Raw genomic sequence first — 21,177 nt, forward strand, 5'->3', positions numbered from 1 at the left:
TCCTGCTCGTCAATGACCTTTGCTAACTGGGGAAAATGTTCATCTAAAATTTCCTTTTGTAGAAGTGTTTTGAAAACAGATAAGTTTTTTTTGAAGTGTGATGTCATGATTCTCAAAGTCATTGAAACTTTCATTGTATTTTCCAGTTAATAGCTACATATTCCTCAAGTGATTCGCATATATCATCCTGCTCGTCAATGACCTTTGCTAACTGGGGAAAATGTTCATCTAAAATTTCCTTTTGTAGAAGTGTTTTGAAAACAGATAAGTTTTTTTTGAAATGCTTGGATTTTTTGCCACATATCATATATAGATTTAGTTTTACCCTGCAAAGAAATATTAAAGTCGTTTTGATGTGACATGATATCACACAGAAATGCTACATTCCTATAGAAATATTCTTTCAATAATTCACATTGCTGATTCTGTTCTTCATAAAATTTAACCATCTGTTCTTGCAGAGATAAAATTTTGGCTAACACCTGTCCCTGTGATAGGCAACACACTTTAGAATGATACGGCAAATCCACACTGAATATCTCATGGTTCAGCTGTAGCATGTTATGAAAATGATGATGCTGTGTTGCATTTGCATGAATATAGTTAATAATACTTATAACTTATTCCAAGGTGCCACTTAAAATAGTAGCTTTAGCACACAGATTTTGCTGATGCAAGATACAAAGAAAAGAAATGAGAACATCTGGATCTGTTAATACTGTTTTTTAATCTGTGCAATAAATCCTTAATGTTTTCCTGTCATGGAAGGTGCACTCTCTGTGTATACACTTACTAAATTTACCAAATTCAGTCCAACTTCACAACATGTATCTTGAAAGTTGTTGAAGATATCTGTTCCCCGTGTTCTGTTCACAAGAGTGCCCAAAGCAAGTAACTCTTCATAGCAAAGACAATTTTCTGTTATGACCCAAACGAAGTATAAAACTTGCACTGAGTCAGTAGTATCAGCTGATTCATCCAAAGCGAATGAATAATATATATTATCCGTTTGAAGTATTACATGAAGTTGTTCTGTTAAGTTGAAGGCTAAATAATGCCACTGATCAGTTATGATTTTACTTGAAAGAGGCAGCTGTTTGTACTTTGAAACGTTATCAGCGTCTAAGCATCCTACAACTTTGACAAGGCATTCTTTCACAATTTCTACATCACCAAAGGGCTTCCCTTTTCCCCTGAGCATATAAGCTACTTTATAACTTCAGTGGCATGATTTCCTGGTCTTATTGTTGCTTGAAAGAATTGTCTTTGCTTTTCATCTTTTAATTTCTGCAATACAACCTTTCATGCCTCTCCCTCTAATTTAAAATATTTGTGGTCCTTATGAGTGTTATAATGCTGATAAGCATTGAATTCCTTTAACGTTGATATTGTAGTGTCACAGAACAAGCAAATCACCTTATCTTTAGCAGAAACTATATAATATTGCAACTCCCAATCCTCATTAAAAATCTGTTTCCTTCCTTCAGTGTTCTCTTGGTGTTCTTTGACATGACAAAATTAAAAAAAAAATACTGTTGAGCTGTGCAACTATTCACAAATTCCACTTCAAACAGAAACACAGTGCACCATTGTCAAAGCTGATAACAGACTGGCATACTCAACCCCCATAAACTCTCGCCAACCAGCCTTGTGAGGTAGTGGTGCCAGTCAGGTGGGGGGGGAAGTTAGAATTAATCACGAGCATAGCAGCCATCAGTTTAGCCCTATGGCTTACTAATGTTCTAATTGTGTTGGTCAATCTGGGAGGATTATTTTGTTGAAACTTATTTTATACTTTGGTATTTTAAATATGTTCCTTAAAAAATATAAAAGATGAACAAAAATGTATTAATAAAAATAAAATTTAGATTCAGTCAAAAGATCACATTCAAAGACCTAGAAGGCCACATGTGGCCTTAAAGCCACAGATTCTCCACCTCTGCCCTAATCCAATAGGACTGGTATCCTTATAAGAGGAAATGTGGGCACAAAGAGAGATACCAGGTATCTACACAAAGGAAAGAGCATAAAATCACACAATAAGAAGGCAGAACTGCAAGCCAAGGAGAGAGGTCTCAGGAGAAACCAAACTTGCCAACGCCTTGATCTTGGACTTCCAACCTCCAGAACTGTGAGAATATAAATATCTGTTGATTAAGGGAACCAGAATAGGGTATTTTGTTATTGCAGCCCTAGCAAACTAATACGTGCATATAGATGGAGCTGAGAGCGCAAGGAGGACAGTAGAGTGAAGTAAGATGAGATTGAAGTACAAATGAGGCTAGATCCAGAAGGTTTTATAACTGTGCAATGAGTTATCTTCTCTTGGAAGAATGGTGAACAATTGGAGAGTTGAAAGCAGGCCTATGACGTGATCAGATCTACATTTTACAAAGATCAGTCTAATTGTTTTATGGGAAATGGCTTGGAGAGAATCCAGACTGAAGGGAAGAACAGTGGGAAGGCTTTTGCAGCAGTCTAGTGAAGACACGAAGGTAGTCTACACTGTAATTTAGCATGCCCCATCTGTGACTGTACCATGTTTGCTTAATATTTTACACTTCTCTTCTTTAAGTGCTATAAAAAGAAGTGTCCCTGCTTCCATTATAGCACTTAAAACATTGCACAATAATTCTGTTTATGTCTGTGTCTATGCATTAGATGCTGTGCTCTTTCGTGGTAGGAACACTATCTAATTTATCTTGGTTTTTAGAGAAATGTGTGGCATTTGGAGGTATTCCACAAAGACTTGTTGAATGAATGAATGAGTGAATAAATGCATATGTTATCTTTACAAAAATACAATGCAGCTGTTACATTTTTGTTCTGAACTTTTCTTGGCTCCATTGTTCATCCTTGTGGTTTACCGAAACCGTGTCTGGTGATGACCTATAGAAATGCAGAAACATCATCTGTCTGTCTGCCGCAGGGAAGTTAGATTTGTCACTTTCTTTATTTGGTGCTCCAAGAAATCCTCCTACATTTTGCTTTGATTTATCCATTTAATGTGTTTTCTATCTCTCCAGGTACTATGAATCATGCTTCTCCTTTCTTTTGGCTCTGCTTGGAAAATTGGTCAGCATCTTTGCTGATGCCTCGTATTTGTGGCTTTGTACCACAGGTCATGATTGATTTACCACATTTGAGTATTTGCATTTTGTATTCATCCTTTGATGTTCCTTTGTTTTTCTTTGTAGCTGGGTTTGCTCTAATGCAAGTAGGATTAGCATCTTCAAATACTTATATCTGAATTCTTCTGAGGCCCCCTGATCTTTACTTAAAAATTTCTTCACTAAGGTACACTTGCCTCCCATGCACAGAGATTTGTTGGACAGAGAAAGCTGTTGACTGTTACAGAGACTCTCCTTCTTGACTTGGGATATCTTTGTCATTGCATATCCCCAGAAAGGATAAATGATTACTTAGTCACCCTGCAGAGGTTTGGGTTTTCCTGGCCTTTAACAGTTGACACAAAAATAAATCTTGTGAGCCATTCAGCTTTGGTTGAAATGTTTTATTGTGTACTGCAGATTGAAAAAGATCCTCTGTCTGTGCTATATGTCTGCATGGATTGTGTTTCCTGGAAAGTATTTAGGAATATGAGCAAGGGAAGCTTCAACTTTACAAATTTCAGTCACTCACTTATGTAATATGTTTACTGGGAGCATGCTATGCACTAAAATGTCCCGCTTCCTTGGGTTACAGCATGAATAAGACGTGGTCCCTGTCTGCAGGTGAATGTTCAGTATAGTGAAGAAAGCAGAAGTATTAAAATAATCATAATGTGTCACTCTTGCACGGGAGGTGTGCACACGGAGCTGCCAATTCGCCCCCAGGTGCCACTTACTTCTTTATGCCGCACTGGCCTGGAGCATGTCTTTAACCTGGCTATGGTCACTCGGGGCCCTTTGAACTTGGACACAGAAGATTTTTGACTTGACCTAAAGTGAATAATTGTGAAAGATAATGAAGTGAAAGTTTAGGTATCACATTCAGGAAAATGAACAGAAATGGAGAAGGAATTAGAAAGTAGAAATATCTCAGTGTTAATTTTATCACCCACCTCCCCGCCCCCTCATCCCCCAAAGAAGTGACTATTTCAAAATTGGAAGACTAGAGTTGTACCCAAAGGTCATAGTGGAGAACCTAGTGAGTCTCGTTTTAGCATTTAAGACTAAGTGGCATATGTTCTTGGCAATCTCATTGCATAAATTAGGTTTTAAATAAACGAAGTAGAAAATATTCTCAGAAAATGAGGACGTTCAATTTTAGAACTTCAAAATTGAGCATCACTTTTTGACCCCCTAAACAAGTTGCCTTTCTGTTTATAGAGTATGTTTCAATGTGTCAGCTTATAAATTAGAGAATTAATGGTTGGAAAAACATCCCAGGTTGTATAATGGAGGTAGAGGAAGAAAGAGGAGCACATTTTGGGGAGAGTCAATGGGGGATAAACATGGTGTGAGAATTTTGAGTGGATATATTGAACTCTTGGTAATCTATGGAATTCAAGCACAGAGCAACACCAACATAATTGCTGTGGGCTGCAAGACAAGACATGATAAAGCCAACAGGAGTCCACGTGGAGACACCTGACCCTGTGGGTCAATGTGATTAGAATAATATTTCCCAGACCCTTATTTCCTCTTTTCAGAGAGGTGACAGATTTACCTCACAGGTTCTCAGTCACTAATACTATTAAAACCTAATATTTATTGTGTTCTGACTATGGGCTAGGTGCCGTTCAAATCTCTAATGTATATTAAGTCATTTGTTCATTCCAACCTCTCCAGGGAAAGGAGTTGTCATCCCCACTGTTGGATGAGGGATCAGAGAGGGTAGACGACTAGCCTAAAGTCACACAGCTGCAAGGTGAGCCCACCAGGATTTAGCCCAAGGAAGTCTAGCTCAAGAGTCTGCTATGAGGTTCCTAAACACTATGTAAACAATCTGCTGATACTGGGATGTAAAGCTGTTTTTATAGAACTCAGAATGTCATGTAAATCACTAAGTTATTAGGGCTTGGCTCACTTTTGGGAGAGTATGTTTACACATGAAACCCAGAAATCCACTGTCCAGAATTGGGTTTATTGCTTCTCAGCTTGAAATTCACTCTTCAGTGCCTGCTCTGTAATGATGGACTGGATGCTAAACATTTCTTCCTAACGGCAGGCACAATGGGAAGTTTTGTCAGTGGAGGGCATAGAGGGACATTGGAAGAGGAAGAGGACTTCTCTTCCTGGCTCTGGTTGCTGTGTTGGCTCCCTGCTTGCTTCTGCATGAATGTCTACGGCGCAGATGTGTATAAACATCCAGGGTGCTCTGCCCCAGCCGTAAACTACCTTGAAAAACTCACAGCCCCAGGCCAGGCCCGATGACCACTTTCTTGCAGTTCTTCTGACATGAACACCCTGCTCTCCCAGCCATGTGCCTGCAGCAATGCCCCAACTTTCTCTGCCTGTCTGCTCGCCAGTGGTGGCTCACTAGTCACTTGGAGATTCATTCCTACTTGCTCTGCAATGGTAGACAAGCTTTGGCCCAGAAAAACAAGCCAAGCACACCTTCTAGTAGTCTGAATTCACTCCTTCTTTAATGCTATCTGAACTGCAGCATTAGGGAGGCATCTCCCTTTCAAGTTAGTCTTTCTTTGAAAGTTCGCCATCGGCCCTAGAGCACTCTTTGGAGTTCTCTTTATCTTATTACAGTTATTCTTCTATTCAAAGCTTAATAATTATTTATATTAAGCTTCTCCTGTTTAAGTTATCATGTGATTTCTCTTTCCTGATTATACCGAGACTAATACAAAAGCCAAACAAACCGAGTACTATGGATGGAGTGCTATGAAACACATGAAGTACACGTGAGGGAGCATGTCCCTTACTCGGTATAGGAAAGGGTGGAGAAAGTTATGTTACTTTGTGTAGTGTGTCTTTCTGTGTAAATTTTGCAGTTGAGAGTAGAGATTATACTTACGTAGTCTAATGATGAATTTCTGTCCCAGGAAGAGAAGTAAGAGGAACTGAGTTCCCACGAATTTAGACAGTATTTCCTATCTAAACGCCAGATTGAGCAACTCAAGGACACAAAGTGAATCTGAAACCATCCTTTGAAAGATTCAAGTCCATAAATCAATGACTAGATTGCACTTTGTGATGCCTTTTGAAATTTTACAAGAAAGATAATGTGTGTAACATTCTTCAAAAATTGACTAATTCAAGTATAATTCAGAACAATTTACTAATGTGCAGTGATTTATAAAGAGACTTCGTTTTGCTTAAGAATTTCAGAATGGAATGCATGGGAGAGAATGGCTGAATTGAAATGGCTCTTACATGTTATGAAAAGGATGGGATATCTTACGAAAAGTGCTATATGACTAGAGCATCCAGTTTGCACACACTGATCTTCCAATGTAACAGTGTCTGTGTGAACTGTGATTGGTTCTGTGTGCTGCACCTCTCCCTGGGGGCCAATGGGTGACCCACAGCATGAGTAACACCTGTCATGTGATATGCAGAGCCTACCTCACCGTTCCTGTGTGATGATAAGGGTCACAGGGCAAATAGCATATCCAAATACAGCAATCCCCATCTCATGTTCTTGTTTTACCTACCCTCATATGCTCATTCTACCTTCCCCATTTGATTATAATGAAACAAATTCCAGACATTATATTAGGTTGAACTGTGAAATTTCTGATATTTGACAATTTTTGCCCATAAGAAGATCAGATTGATGTTTCAACTTACTACTGCTTTACCCAGGAATATTTTGGTGCATATTTTTGAAATCATATTTCCATAAGAATTCTTTTAAAATACTGTCAAAAGACTGGTATCGCACCAAATATATGTAACACAAATTCTTTAATATCATCAAATATCTGATCGACATTCAAATTACCTTGAATTTCTTTTTATACTTGTTTTATTCATAATTTTCTTTTCTTGTCATGTCCTGGTCCAGTTTTGGTAGCAGGGTTAGGTTAGCCTCATAGAATGAGTTGGGAAGTGTTTTCTCCACCTCTATTTTGTGAAAGAGTTTGTCTGAGTTTGGTGTTATTTGTAACACCGTTGGTAAAGATTTTACCATTCAGCCTATTCAGGCCTGGAATTCTCTTCGTGGGCAAGATTTTAATTACAAATTCAATTTCTTTTAAAGAATATAGAACTATTCATAGTTTCTATTTCTGCCTGAGGCCAATTTGGGAAGTTGTGTTTTTTGAGGAATGTTTTCATTTTAGGTTGTTGATTTTCTTCATATAAAGCTGTTCATACTATCTTTTTACCATTTTTAGATATATAAGATCAGCGGTGGTTATTGTTACTGTTTGTACAGTCACCCCCCTTGGTATCCATGGGAGATCAGTTCCAGGACTCCCCACAGATACCAAAATCCAGAGATGCTCAAGATGCTTGTATAAAATGGCATAGTATTTGCATATAACTTATGTACATCCTCCTGTATACTTTAAATCATCTTTAGATTATCTGTACTACCTAATACAATATAAATACTATGTAAATAATTGCTCCATTGTATTTTTATTTGTATTGTTTTTATTGTTTTTTCCCCAAATATTTTTGATACTCCATAGGTTAAATCTGTGTATGCAGAACCCATGGATATGGAGGGCTAACTGTAATTTAATTCTGTTGTCAGAGAACATAATTTGAGTGATTTCAGTCTTTTAAAAGTAATGAGATAAGCATCTCTTGTATTATCCTGGATAGAGTTGGAGCCCATTCTACTAAGTGAAGTACCATAAGAATGGAAAAACAAGCACCATATGTACTCACCATCAAATTCGTATTAACTGACTTAACTGACCAACACTTATGTACACATATAGTAGTATTCATCGGGTATCAGGCAGGTGGGAGGGGGAGGAGGAGATGGGTATATGCACACCTAATGTGTGCAGTGTGCACTATCTGGGGGATGGATATGCTTGAAGCTCTGACTTGAGTGGGGCAAAGGGAATATATGTAGCCTAAATATTTGTACCCCCGTAATATGCTGAAATATAAAAAAAAGTAATGAGACTAGTTTTATGACACAGCATCTGGCCTTTTCTGGTGAACTTTCCATATCCACTTAAAAGAATATGTCCAAGGTGGTTAGATGTAGTATTGCATAAATAGTTAAATCAAGATGACTGTTTCTCAATGGTGATATAGCACCTCTTGTATACTCCTGGATAGAGTGGAACGCATTCTACTAAGTGAAGTATCCCAAGAATGGAAAAACAAGCACCACATGTACTCACCATCAAACTGGTATTAACTGATCAACACATAAGTGTACATATAAGAATAACATCTATTGGATGTCGGGGAGGGGGGAGGAGGGGATGGGTATTTGCATACACGAAGAGTGCAATGCGCACCGTCCAAGGGATGGGCACACTTGAAACTCGGACTTGGTGGGGAGTGGGGAGGCAAGGGCAACATACATAACCTAAACATCTGTACCCCCATAATATGCTGAAATAAAAAAAAAAGAATACAAAAAGATGACTGTTTCTGATACCCAAATATTTTTCATTTTCATTGAACTTTTTGTCACTTATCTATCAATTACTGAAAAAAGAGGGTTGAAATCTCTGTTTATCTCATCCTATAGAATGTATTTATTTTCCCTTTTAATTTTTCCCTTATTCATTTTGAAGGTCCACATTTAGATGTACATTCACTCAGTATTGTATTAGGATTTTCCAGGAAAACAAAACCAATAGGAAATATATATATATATTTATATATAAATAATATATAGGTTATATATAACATATTAATAATAAGGAAATATATATATAAAACTATGTATATATAAAACTTTTCTCTATATATATGTATATGTATATAAAATGAGAGGGTTTTTTTTTTTTTAATAAGAAATTGGCTCATATAATTATGGAAGCTGAGAAGGCCCATAATCTACCATCTGCAAGCTGGAGACCCAGGAAAGCCAGTGGTGTAGTTAGAAGGCCCAAGAACCCAGAGCCAATGGTGTTCTGAAGACCTGAGGACCAAGAATGGCAAGGGCAGGAGATCAATCTCCCAGCTCAAGCAGTCAGGACAAATTCAACCCTCCTCCACCTTTCTGTTCTGTTTAGGCCCTCAAAGGGAGGATGCCTGCCTCCCACATTGAGGGGAGCCATCTTCTTTTCTCAATTTACCAATTCAAATGCTAATCTTTCTTGAAACACCCTCCCAGGTACGCCCTGAAATAGTGTTTAGCCATATATTTAGGCATCCTGTGGCCAGTCAAGTTGACACACAAAATTAACCATTACGAGTATTGTCATGTTTTCTTGAGCAGGTGGCCCTTTTATCCTCATGAAATGCCTTTCTGTACTTCTAGTGACATTTCTTATCTCAAAGTTTGATATTGCTAGAGCTATTTCAACTTTATTAACCTTAATGTTTGAACATGGTATTTTCTATTCTTTCACCTTCTACCTGTATGTATCTTTGTATTTAGTATATTTAGATATATTTGGTTTAGAATTTTTATCCAGTTTGGCTGCATAAGAGATTCCCTTAATTGATAGAATGTATTTATATTTTGATGCGATTGGATCTAAACCTATTATATCAATATTTTTTTTCTATTTGTCCTCTACCCTTTTTCCTTCTTTCTACCTTCTTTTAAGTTAATCAAGTATTTTCTAATATTCTATTATATTTCTCTATGGATTTTTTCCTTTAATTTGGTATTAATTTTTAGCATTTGCTGAAAAAATTATAATATGCATCCTGAACTTATTAATACTTTACCTATCATATAAGAACCTCACAAAATATAAATCTACATGTCACTCTCATTTTTAGTATGAATTTAGTAATATATTATTATGTCTACATATATTTTAAAGTTCAATATATAAAATTACTATTTTTTAATATTTAATTTTTTATATTTTATTTTTATTTTAGTTATTGACACATAACAATTACATATCTATGGGGTACACTGTGATATTTTGATACATATATACATTGTTTGATGATCAAATTATGGTAATTAGCATATCCATCACTTTAAACATTTATCATTTCTTTCTTTTGAGAACTTTTAAAATCTTCTCTTCTAGCTACTTGAAATATACAGTGGATTATTGTTAGCTACAGTCATCCTACTGTGCAATATAGTACCAGGACTTATTCCTCCTATCTAACTGTAGCATTGTACCCATTGATCCACCTCTCCTCTCCTCCGCCTCCTCCTATTCTCCCCAGTATCTTGTAATGACTAGTCCACTCTCAACTTCTATAAATTTAATATTTTGTTAGATTCCACATATGTCTGAGATCATGTGGTATTTGTATGTCTGTGCCTGGCTTATTTCACTTAATGTAACGTCCTCCAGGCTCTTCCATGTTGTCACAGAGGAACACAGATGAGAATGATGGCTGAGTTCTCATTAGAAAAATGGCAAAAGAAGCTGACAGAACAAAATCTGAAATACACTGGTTGAATAAAACACCTAGAATTCCATACCCTGTAAAAATACCCTTCAAAATCACTTTAAAGGAAGAAATGATAAGCACTGTAATAACATTCCTTACAAAATAATTAATAATAGAATTTCAGCCTTTTAATCATTAGTTTTAAAAGAATTTTTAAAAACGATATTTTACATTTACCCACTTTTTACTATTTATGGTGTTATTTCTTCTGTTAAAGTGATTTTGTGCATAGAACATTTAGAGTAGTTTTTCTAAAAACAACAAAATCAAGAACAATCCTGCTTCTTTCAGGTCCCACTGTAAATCACTTCCAGGGCTTTTCTTTTCTTCCACTTTAAAGTGTACGCTGCTTGCTATGGCACATGTACAAGAAGAAGACATAAAATATTTAAAAATTTATGATTCATGGGTACCAATAAATAAAAATAATTAGAGCCATTGCTCTATCCCTTGTGGTTGTACCAGGTGAATATCGGTCCTGCATGTGATTTTTTTTTCATCTTCTGGACATCTTCATCTTTTTTTCAGCTACATTTCCTGATGATGCCTTCTGTTTTAATCTCTATATTTCAGGCTTCCTATAGAACTCTTTTTTCTCCAAATGCAGCATGGTATATATGGCATTGTTATACATATTGGTCTTAGTTTTCTATGGAAAACTAAGGAAAAAGTATTATAAACAAGGTGGCTAAGAAAAAAAGTTCTTGAGGCCAAAGGTCTTCAGTCAAGGTGTTGGCTGGGCTGTGCTTTTTCTGAAGACTTCAGAGGGAGGAGCCATCTTGTAGGTACATCACAGTAATCTGTTTCCATCAACACATGGTCCTCTCCCTGTGTGTCTGTGTCCAAATGTCCCTCTTTTCCTAAGGATACCAGTTATTGCATTCAGGCCCACCCTAATCCAGAATGACTTCATCTGAACTTCATTACATCTGCAAAGACTTATTTCCAAATAAGGTCACATTCACAGATTACTGATGAATATGAATTTTGGGGTGATAATGTTAAACCCAGTATAATAACTACACCTTATTTGCTATTTCCCAATCAAAAGACTCTCCTCTTTAAGTACTTTTCTAATTTATTCATACAGCATTTTCTCCCTCCATCGAGTAGTGCCCTGTCCCTCACATATAGCATGTAGTTGTTTTCTTGGCTCCAACAAATTCAAGTCTTTGGAGAAAGACTAGTTTATTATTTATCTGCTTCTTCAGAGCCTTCTTCAATACCTGACTTAGAGTAAATGTTTAGTCAATGTTTGGTAAATGAATGATTTTTAAGGGAACAAAGGACTTGTCTTCTTTCTTATTCTTTAAAGCCCTCAAGCACTATTAACTTTGTATATTACCATCCCATCCCTTTTGGCCACAATTTTATTTTCACCAAGATGAAAATAAATAAAAACCATAATCTTGGTGAATTAGAAACATAAACTGTGATATCTGGATAGATTCTCTGAGTCTGAAAACAAAAAGAATAGATGGAAACATAATGTAAGTCTAAAAATGTTACTGAGAATGTTAGTAATGATATTGACTTAATTTTGCTCACCAGGGAAGGACCATGACTGAACTCAATGTGTTGAAAAGTTCAAAGACATTAATCTTCTTATCTATGCCCCAGAACTCCCCCTGCAAAGACAAATGAGCAAGCATTGATGAATGCTGCTTCATTAGGAGAATTTAAAAATGCAATTTGTCTTCATGAAAAGGAAGTATTTTTACATTTTCCATTTTACAATGAATCAGTGAAAAGAATTTTTAACCATTACCCTTTGACTTAGAATGGCCTTTATGAACAACAGCATATCAGCTCAGCAATAGACTTACTTTAGGGTAAATCTTAGCAAACAGGACTTCCTGGCAATATACAAAACAATATCCACAATCTGCAGGTCCCTAAAAGGCTCTTTTATTATAATATTTTCAGAGTTTTAAATGTCCCCTTTGTTTATCTCCATGAAACAAGAAAACTAAGAACTAAGAAAAATAAAAAACAAAACACACAAAAAAGCATATCTTTAAAAGGAAATTTTCAGATTTGTCTTAGAATAAGTATGTAGTCATCCAAATCCGTACTTTTTCTGTAGCCACATACTCAATAGCAAAGCATTTTCTCCCCATTGATGAGCATAAAAATCTACCAGGTCCCCAGGGACCCAAACGTAAGCATGCCATGGCCACTCTGCAAGGAATATAGACTTCAAACAAACTGTTGGGGCTCAGGACACACCACCCCAAAATGTGCCACCTGGCATATTGGTCACTTTGAGCTAAAAGTAATCAAGAACCAGCCAACACAGGAACAGCTCTTCAGCTCCTCCTCAACTGTCTAAAATAAAGTTCCCATTTTAAAGAGAAATTTGTATCTATAAAGGGAAGTTTCATTAGTGAAGGTATCTGTGCCAGGGAGAGAACTACTCTGAGACAACTGTTAGCATCTGAGAGACTTTTATCTTCATAACAAGACAACATTTATTCGCCGTACATTACTTCCCCTCACCCTCCCATAGTTTGTCTTCACCACCCCAGAAGCCCCAAGTCCCCATCCCTTTCTATAGTTCAGGCTGCTATATAAACCTCAATCGTTGGCTACTTCCTTGAGTCTCATATTTCTGGAGGACTCCTGTGCATGTGAACACACATGATTAAAATTGTTGTTCTCCTGTTGTCTTATGTCAATCTAACTTGCAGACCAGCCAAAGAACCTAGCAGGGTAGAGAAAAGCAATTTTCCTCTCCTACAAAAAAAACAACAAACAAGCAAAGCCTTAAAATCAGAAAATATTTTGTGTTTAACCGTCGAATAAATAGAAAATGGTATTATTCTGGAACTCCCATCATATGATCAGCATTGTTAATGAAAGTTTTGTAGTTTCTTCATGTGATAATATTCATTCACATAATTACCTTTTAGCATTTCGGTGTTGCTCGCAGTGTTAAATATATTTTAGTGCCCTTCAAAATCAGCCACCAGTTTGGGGGGCACCAGAAGCTTTCCTAGATGTGTCACTAGCACTTGCGACTGTCTCTAGCATGTTTGTCATTGGCAGACTATGCATTCACTACCATAAGAGTCACCTGGTGAACTTTTAAAAATTCTGTCTCTACAAAGAGTTTCTTTTCAGCAGGAGATGGATCAAAGCCTGGAATTCTGCATTAAAAAACAAATACTACAGATGATTCAAACGCAGGTAGTTTAGGGATCCCATTTTAGGAACACTGATTACCTTTTCTTCCACTTAAGTATGCTTTCTGTGCAGAGATCATCCTTCTGTTGTTCCAGAAGAACACATGGAGTTTGTGTTGTTGAGTCAATGAGTCTTCCTTATATCCTTTTAATTTCACATATACAGTATGAGGAAATTTTTTGGAAATCACCAGCTGGCTCCACATGTCACCTTCTTTGCCTAGACCCTCCATTTTTTAGACTCTCATTCACAATTGAATACTTCATTTCCTTCGACCTTGAGAATCAATTTTCTGCAGCCTCAAAATCCTTTTTCCCCGGATCTTTGGCCTCCACAAAATTCAGCTCTTCAACTCAAGTGCCCACCATCTGGAAAAAAATCCTGCTTACATTTCTCCACCTCATCAGCTCTCCATATGGCTTCAAAACTCAGTTAAAAACACATCTCCTTCTTCTGTGCTAAAGATCTCTTGATTTTCACCTCTCCTTGAGTTATAATTTATTTTTATCTCAACGTCTGCTAACCTTGAAGACCGTCTTTTAAAAAGAATTTAACTCTTGGTTGGTAGTGTAGGCTTTGAGATTGATTCCAAGGATTAAAATGCTAATCATGTTAGAGAAAGACAAACTCTCTCCTTTGCAGCTTAACTGCATCCGTGCGGACCTGTTTGTCTTCGTCATTGACCAAAAGCATCACATCTTTACTCTTGGTCAGTATAGCATCTTCTAGCGTCATCCTGATGCGCACACTGGCTTTGTGATGATCAACATTATTTTTCTTCCTTGCTTTCTTTTCATGGGAGATTCAACTGGAAAGGGATCCAACTTAATGTCTTAAAGAGTATGAGGTATGGCATGATCAGAAAGAAAATGGAAATATATTGCAAATTTTGTATGAAAAGTGAAGGCCATGAAATACTGCAGTTAAAAAAAAACATTCAAGGTCTAGGAAGCAAAAAATATGAGAAAAAGACATAAGGAGCAACGATGCATGAAATGTTTGAAACCACAGAGGAAATGCCTGACACGTTAGGTAGTAACAAGGTGAATAACATATCAAAGACTGGGAAGGAACAGCCCTTGAGAAAAGACAAGAGACGACGATGAGAAAGAGTTATTGTGTGTCTGGGAAGGTGTTTAATATACTCAGCTGGGTAACACCCTAAGGGAAAAGATCACAAAATTTATCTGAAAATACACAATCTTTATGAGCTCATACTACCATCGGGGAAAGAAGGCTGGTGGAATTACTTATAGAGCTTTCTTCTCTCTGAGTGTTCACTTTTTTCACCAAGATATTGATCAAGAACCCCTCAGGAATTGAACGAAAGCCAACGGTGTAATAATCATGCTCTCTGGACCATAGCTATTGGAATATTTTACTGTAGATTTCCATTCTTAAGGGCTCAGGGGCAAAGAAAATGCTACCAGCATAGACCCTGGTGGTGTTCCCTCTGAATCAGGTGGGGAAGAGATGGTGAATTCGGAAGGAATTTGTATTTACAGTAAAATCCTATTGTGCCAGCCAGTCTTCCATTTCAGAGACTCCTTGAGTTCTGCCTGTTCCTGCTGCTGCTGCTGCACATTTCCCAGTGCCCCGAGGCTCTCTAGCCTCTCAACTCTGCCTTCCTGTGTTTTCCATAATGGACACGGGTATGTGGCTGGAGGCAGAGGGCCCCCCTCTTGCCCCGCCCCGCATCCACAGAGGTAGGTGCACATTTGACTCTAATGCACGGTGGAGTGCTTCCCTCCCAGCACTTATCCTGCAGCCTGGTGTATAAAGACTGTCCTTACTATGTAGCATCGTCTACGGAGAATTAAATTGTCTCACTTTCCCTACAAGGAAAAAATGAGGAGAGGCAGGGCTGATCCTAGGCAGGGTCAGAGCCTCAGCAGCCAGCATGATAAAGGATCTTGAGGCCCCCCTTAAGCGCCTGTGATGTCTACTGGTTCCTACAGAACCTACATTTATTCCCCAGGGTCGTTGACTGCCTCAAAACATCCCTAGTAGTGTTCTGATTTTGAAAGCTAGAATCCTTTGACCTGTGGCCTTGGTTATTTATTTATTTTTTCTACTTCATTTAAATCGAAACTGATAGGAAAAAGAACAGGCTAAAAGAGTTATTTCCCTTTGCTGCTTAATGAGATATGAAGCCTCAGCTTATGACTGAAAATAAAACTTTCCACTTGGGTAAACATAATTCTCTCTCTCTCTCTTTCTCTCTCTCTCTCTCTTAATATTTCTTTCCTGGAAATAATCCCATTCATTTACAAGGATATAGTAATTTAGTATAAAATAATTCCCCTTCAACATCTTTCGTTGCAATTACTTGGTTATCTCCTTCTTTTCTGTGAATTTTGGACCATCCAGAGACTGAGCTGGCAACGTAAAGTGTCTGGGGGACTGACGGGTCCCTACAATGCCCAACGAGGCCACAGGCGCTTAATACCAACTTTCTCAAACGTCCCTCTAGGGTTGGTATCAGACCCAAAGATGGAGAGACCCTTGGACAGCCCTTTCTTAGCCAAGGGAATTTGTGCTTTTTCTTGGGGAAGGCTGGGATTGCATCTCTGATGTTCAGAGACAGTGATGTGTATATCGAAGTGGGTCCATTGGCTGGTCCAGCGAGGAGCAAATACAATCAATGCTGCTGTAAGGGAACTTCCTGTGCTGATAACCTTTTGGAAATGTTTTATCTCAGGCTCACTGCTTCCCCACCCCCACCTCCATGTGCACTAGCTTTTCCTTAAGTAATAAGGAGAGGAGGCAGAGAATTTATCATTTAAAATTATCTGCAAGTCCCTTATGGGGTTCAATTAGTCGTGTGCTTTGCCATTCTTAACGCTCACTAAGCCACAGTTTTACTTTTGAGAGCTAATTTTGCATATAGTAATGTGCATTAAAATGTAACAAACAGGAATGGGGCTGAAAAGCACCATGTATTTATAGGTATGCCAAGATTTCATTTCTCTTTCATGGAAGACACTTGAAAGTTTCCTACAGCTTGTTTAATGTTGAAACGTAATGAGTCTACCTAGTGCTACTACTGGGAAAGTAATGGTAGGCTCTGCAAAGGAAGGAGCCAGACCCCAGGGTATCAGAAAGAGAACAGCTAACCAGACTTTAATATAGAAAAATAGATAAATAGGGTGATAATTCAATCGGAAGGCAATGTACCTATCAGGCACCAGGAGAAAGCACAGCTGGAGGATTTGAAAGTGATTTGGAAGCAAAAACCTCTTATTGAATTAGAGACAAAGAATCAAGTTAGGGGTTGGTAGTATAGTGAAACCTGGTTGTGAGGTTACAGAAAAGGGGCTGCCAGCTCTTCTGTTGTAAATCAGAATTTCGCAGAGAGCCCAGCTTATCCCCAAAGTTTGCTTTGGGTTAAATCCAAGCTAGTACTATCTTGAACCACAAAGAGACATAATGAAAATATCGTTCCTGATTTACTTGGTAGCCATATCTCTGAGAATTGGCTCTGAGGCTGTCACGGCAATGGAGTTCACAAGCCGTTGTTGGATTTTAGCATAACCTGACAGGCGTGCGATATCGCAGAACAACCAGCTTATGGGAAATAACTGAAAATAGACATTATAATTTACATGGAGTTTATACCAGCAGCGACTAAGAAAGTTAGGGGGAAAAATGTTTGTGGGATAATTTAGTTTTTGTCTGGAGGCCAAATTGGGGTCTGCAGCAGAAGTCTTAAACTTTGTATTGTGTGCATGGTACTAACTGATTACTTGGCCTTGAATTTTAGTTCAAATGAGCATTTATTATGTGCTTCTGTTTCAAGAGGGTGCAAAAATGAAGTGGACCCAGATGTTTTCTCCAAGGAGCTCATAGAGTAGATATAGGGAAAGAACTCAGTAAGAGTATAAACCTTAATTCAGTGAGACAAGAACCTGTGTTATAGAGAGGCAGAGACAAAATGCTGTGAGAGTTTGGCTGTGTGAGAAAAGGTCAGACTGTTTAGTGGCATTGTGTGTATCCCATGCTCTTTGTAGTTATTAAAAGATTTTCCAGAAGTTATTTTTGAAGGAATTTAAAGAAGAGTTTTCTAATTTTTTTATATTTGTCCCATTTTTCTAGCTTCTTTTTTTTAAATTTCAGAATATTATGGGAGTACAAACGCTTTGGTTATATAGATTGCCTTTGCACTGCCCAAGTCATAGTTATAAGCGTGCCCATCCACAGAGAGCGTGCACCACACCCGTTAGGTGTGAATTTACCCGTCCCCTTTCCTCCCACTCCCCCCACTCCAAAAGCACTTCTTCCACCCTTTTCTGCCACTAGAGCACCCTGTTTGCCATCCGTTGCCGATCACAAGAGGGTTGTCTGCATGGCAGTGAGTAGCCCTCATCCCTACCAAGATGGAGAAAAATGGGGCTAGGCTTTGGGTTCTCAATCCCCAGTCAGTCAGTGGCTGAAACTGGCTCAACTTTTGCTCCATAAAGACTTTAGCTCCATATAGGAGAAGTTTGGCAATATTGGAAAGATGCTCATCTCCTGGCCTGTATTTAATGAGCAATGTGGTGGCCTTGGAAATCAATTCACAGTTGGGTACTCTACCCGTAAGAGTAAAACCAGACTCTTCAGGCTTCTCCAAACGGACAGGACACTGATTCTGGCACTCACATTCCTACTTTTATGTTCCTGCTTGATTTACACTTTTGTTGTTGTTGTTACACTACCTCTTTTGATAGCTCTTGAAGGGCATGATATATGTCCAAATTATCATTGTGTCCCTGGCAATTCCAGGAACAAAGAAGGGGCCCAATTATATTCTGGAAGAGGTGAGTAGATAATGAGTTAATGCATAATTTTACTCATGAGTATTTCTAAGTCCATAAGACTTTGAATCTTCTTTCAAAGTAAGAACTATTTTTGGCAATCAGGGTTATATCATTTCAACTCCATGAGAGTCAATTTTCTCATCTGCAAAATGGACAATTGAGACTTTAGATGTGGAGATGTTCTCCAAGTGTCCAGTTCTGACATTTTAAGGACTTTTCAAGTCTCTATGAATATTTAAATGAATGTTGGAATCTATTAATAGATAGCTTTCCCACATACTGGAAAAGGGTTGTATAAGGTGGTTATCTTCCAGCTGGTCTGAGTGTTTACTTGGACATACACAAAAACTGTCAAGGGCTATGTGGGAGCATATACTTTAAGGAAATCAATTTTCAGATTTATATGTCCTCTTTTTTTAAAATTGATTCTTGCAAAAGCTCTTTTGCATTGCCATCCTTCTTTCCCACCTACTTTTGACAAATTTCCAGCTTCCACTTAATAAAGATCAGTTTCTTCCCTTCATGACTCTCACTGTGGTTCATTGCTCTGGGAGGTGAAAACTTCTGAGGCACCGAACAAGAGGCCACAGGGAAATGTCTTGCTTCAGAGAGAAGTCCTATAAAAACAAAGTGAGAACGTGCGCCTCTTCTTTATCCCAGTGACAAATTCCTGACAACTCTATGTTTTTTTCTACCTGTCAATCTATATTTGCATTAGAATTCAGAAGAGAGTGGCTTGTCATGAAGTCATTTATTAACGGGTTTATCTAAACTAAAAAAATTGAGTCAGGCATTTTTTGACAAAAAAAAAATAGTAATAATTCTTATTTGACTGAGTGGATGCCAAAAAATTGTTTTTGCCAATTAACTTGCATAGAAGATAGTATATAAAAGTTGAATGAAATAATTCTCCAACTCTAAAGTTTTGAAAAGTAGCACATATTTAAAGCACATTCAGAATATATACTAGACTAGGAATTATATCCTTGGCAACTATACATTCTTATGATGAAAAAATTTAGATGTCCACTTACCACTGTGGAAGAGATTACATATGTTTTCTAAAACTCTAGTAGGGCGTATAAAATAAAAGTTTAAAAATCACTAAAACATAAGATACTACAGCTAGCATTAGTTCTGTTTCCCTTTTGTAGATAATCATAAACAGATGGTCAGGGTATGGTCCATATGTATTTATCTAGTCACCCTTATTTGAGCAGACTTCAGATTAAATCCTCTGGGAATTAAATTATACCAAGAACCAGGTCGACTGATGGCCACATTGATGGTTGCACACTCCGGCAGTGCTAGCATTGCAAACCACCAGTAGCATCACAACTCCCTTGCGTTTAATGTGCCTTACTTATCACACATCAGGCCCTGGGCTGCATACATTGTCATTTCTAATCTTGACCACAGCTGCTTGAAGTACATAGGATATTCTTTTATTTGTACTTGAATTGGGGCCCATTAAATATTTTCTTTTAGTTTACACACCTTTTACATGGCAGACACAGAATTGTAACACAAGATGGTTTCAACCTAAAGCCTAACGTCTTAAACTATATTTCCTGCAAAAATGGGCTACACTTGCCCAAAATGTTTTAAAATGGCTTTTACAACTTGAACATTTGTAGGTTCTCCAAAACTTTGATGATATTTTAAAACTACTTTAAATGAAAATTACAATCATTTTTGAGGAATACTATGGTAATATTGAGGAACAAAACGAAAGCACAATGTTTCCACTGACTTCTGAAGTGGAATTAAAGAAATAATATGGGGTATATAAGTACCTAAAATATGGAAGAAAATATCTATGTTCAGTTAGGTAATAACTAAACAATTCAATATTTGAAGTTAAAAGTAATGTTTACTTTTCCCTCAGGAATTCTTATGAATAAGAATTTCACAGTCAACTATGAAACTAAAGAGGAAATTCCTTCTTTGGGTACATGGTATGATTTCTTGATCTTGAGATCACTTTTCTAATTTCATGAGAAGTAAATATCTGTGAATAAATTATCCAAAGTGAAAAATTCTTTGTACTTTGATGATGGTATGTTACAATTCTAAATATTTCACTTATTGAGCAGTTGCTATATGCCAATCACTCTGTTAAGTGTTATAGATACATTATTTAATTTGAAACTCATGAATTCTCAATGAGATAGGTATCATTGTAATCCACGTTTTATAGATGATGATAATAAATCGTAGAGGTTAAATAACTTACAAGGCACATGGTATATGATGAAGAGCATAGGCTGCTTCACGGTGAGAGGCCCTACGTTGAAATAGTGGTGGTGATTAAGAAATTTTCTTTCATTGAATCACATTTGTTCTTTCATATTATCCTTTCTGGGCTAACAGAGTTACATGGACTTGAAGCCTTAAAAAGTGTAACTGAATCAGAATAAGGTTCAAGACAGGATAACTGGAAAGAGTAGCCTGGTTCATGTATGCAATAAGCCTTAAGAAAAATGGATTGTCCTATAAGGGGTTTATTTTTCTGTGCTACTTTTCACCATCATAGTGGCCACATCACAGTGCGATCAGGGGTATGGAGCCAAGGAGGTCACTGGCAAGAAAAGCTGAGAACTTGCGTGGAAGCTGTTTCCATGTTAGGAAATTAATACATTGCTTGGATCATTATCCTAATTCAGATAAGGAATGATTTAGACAAGAAAAATTCTTGCAGCATCTATTTCCTCATCTGA

The sequence above is a fragment of the Propithecus coquereli genome, unplaced genomic scaffold (genome assembly GCF_000956105.1).
Source record: "Propithecus coquereli isolate 6110/MARCELLA unplaced genomic scaffold, Pcoq_1.0 Scaffold41, whole genome shotgun sequence".
Classification (NCBI taxonomy): domain Eukaryota; kingdom Metazoa; phylum Chordata; class Mammalia; order Primates; family Indriidae; genus Propithecus; species Propithecus coquereli.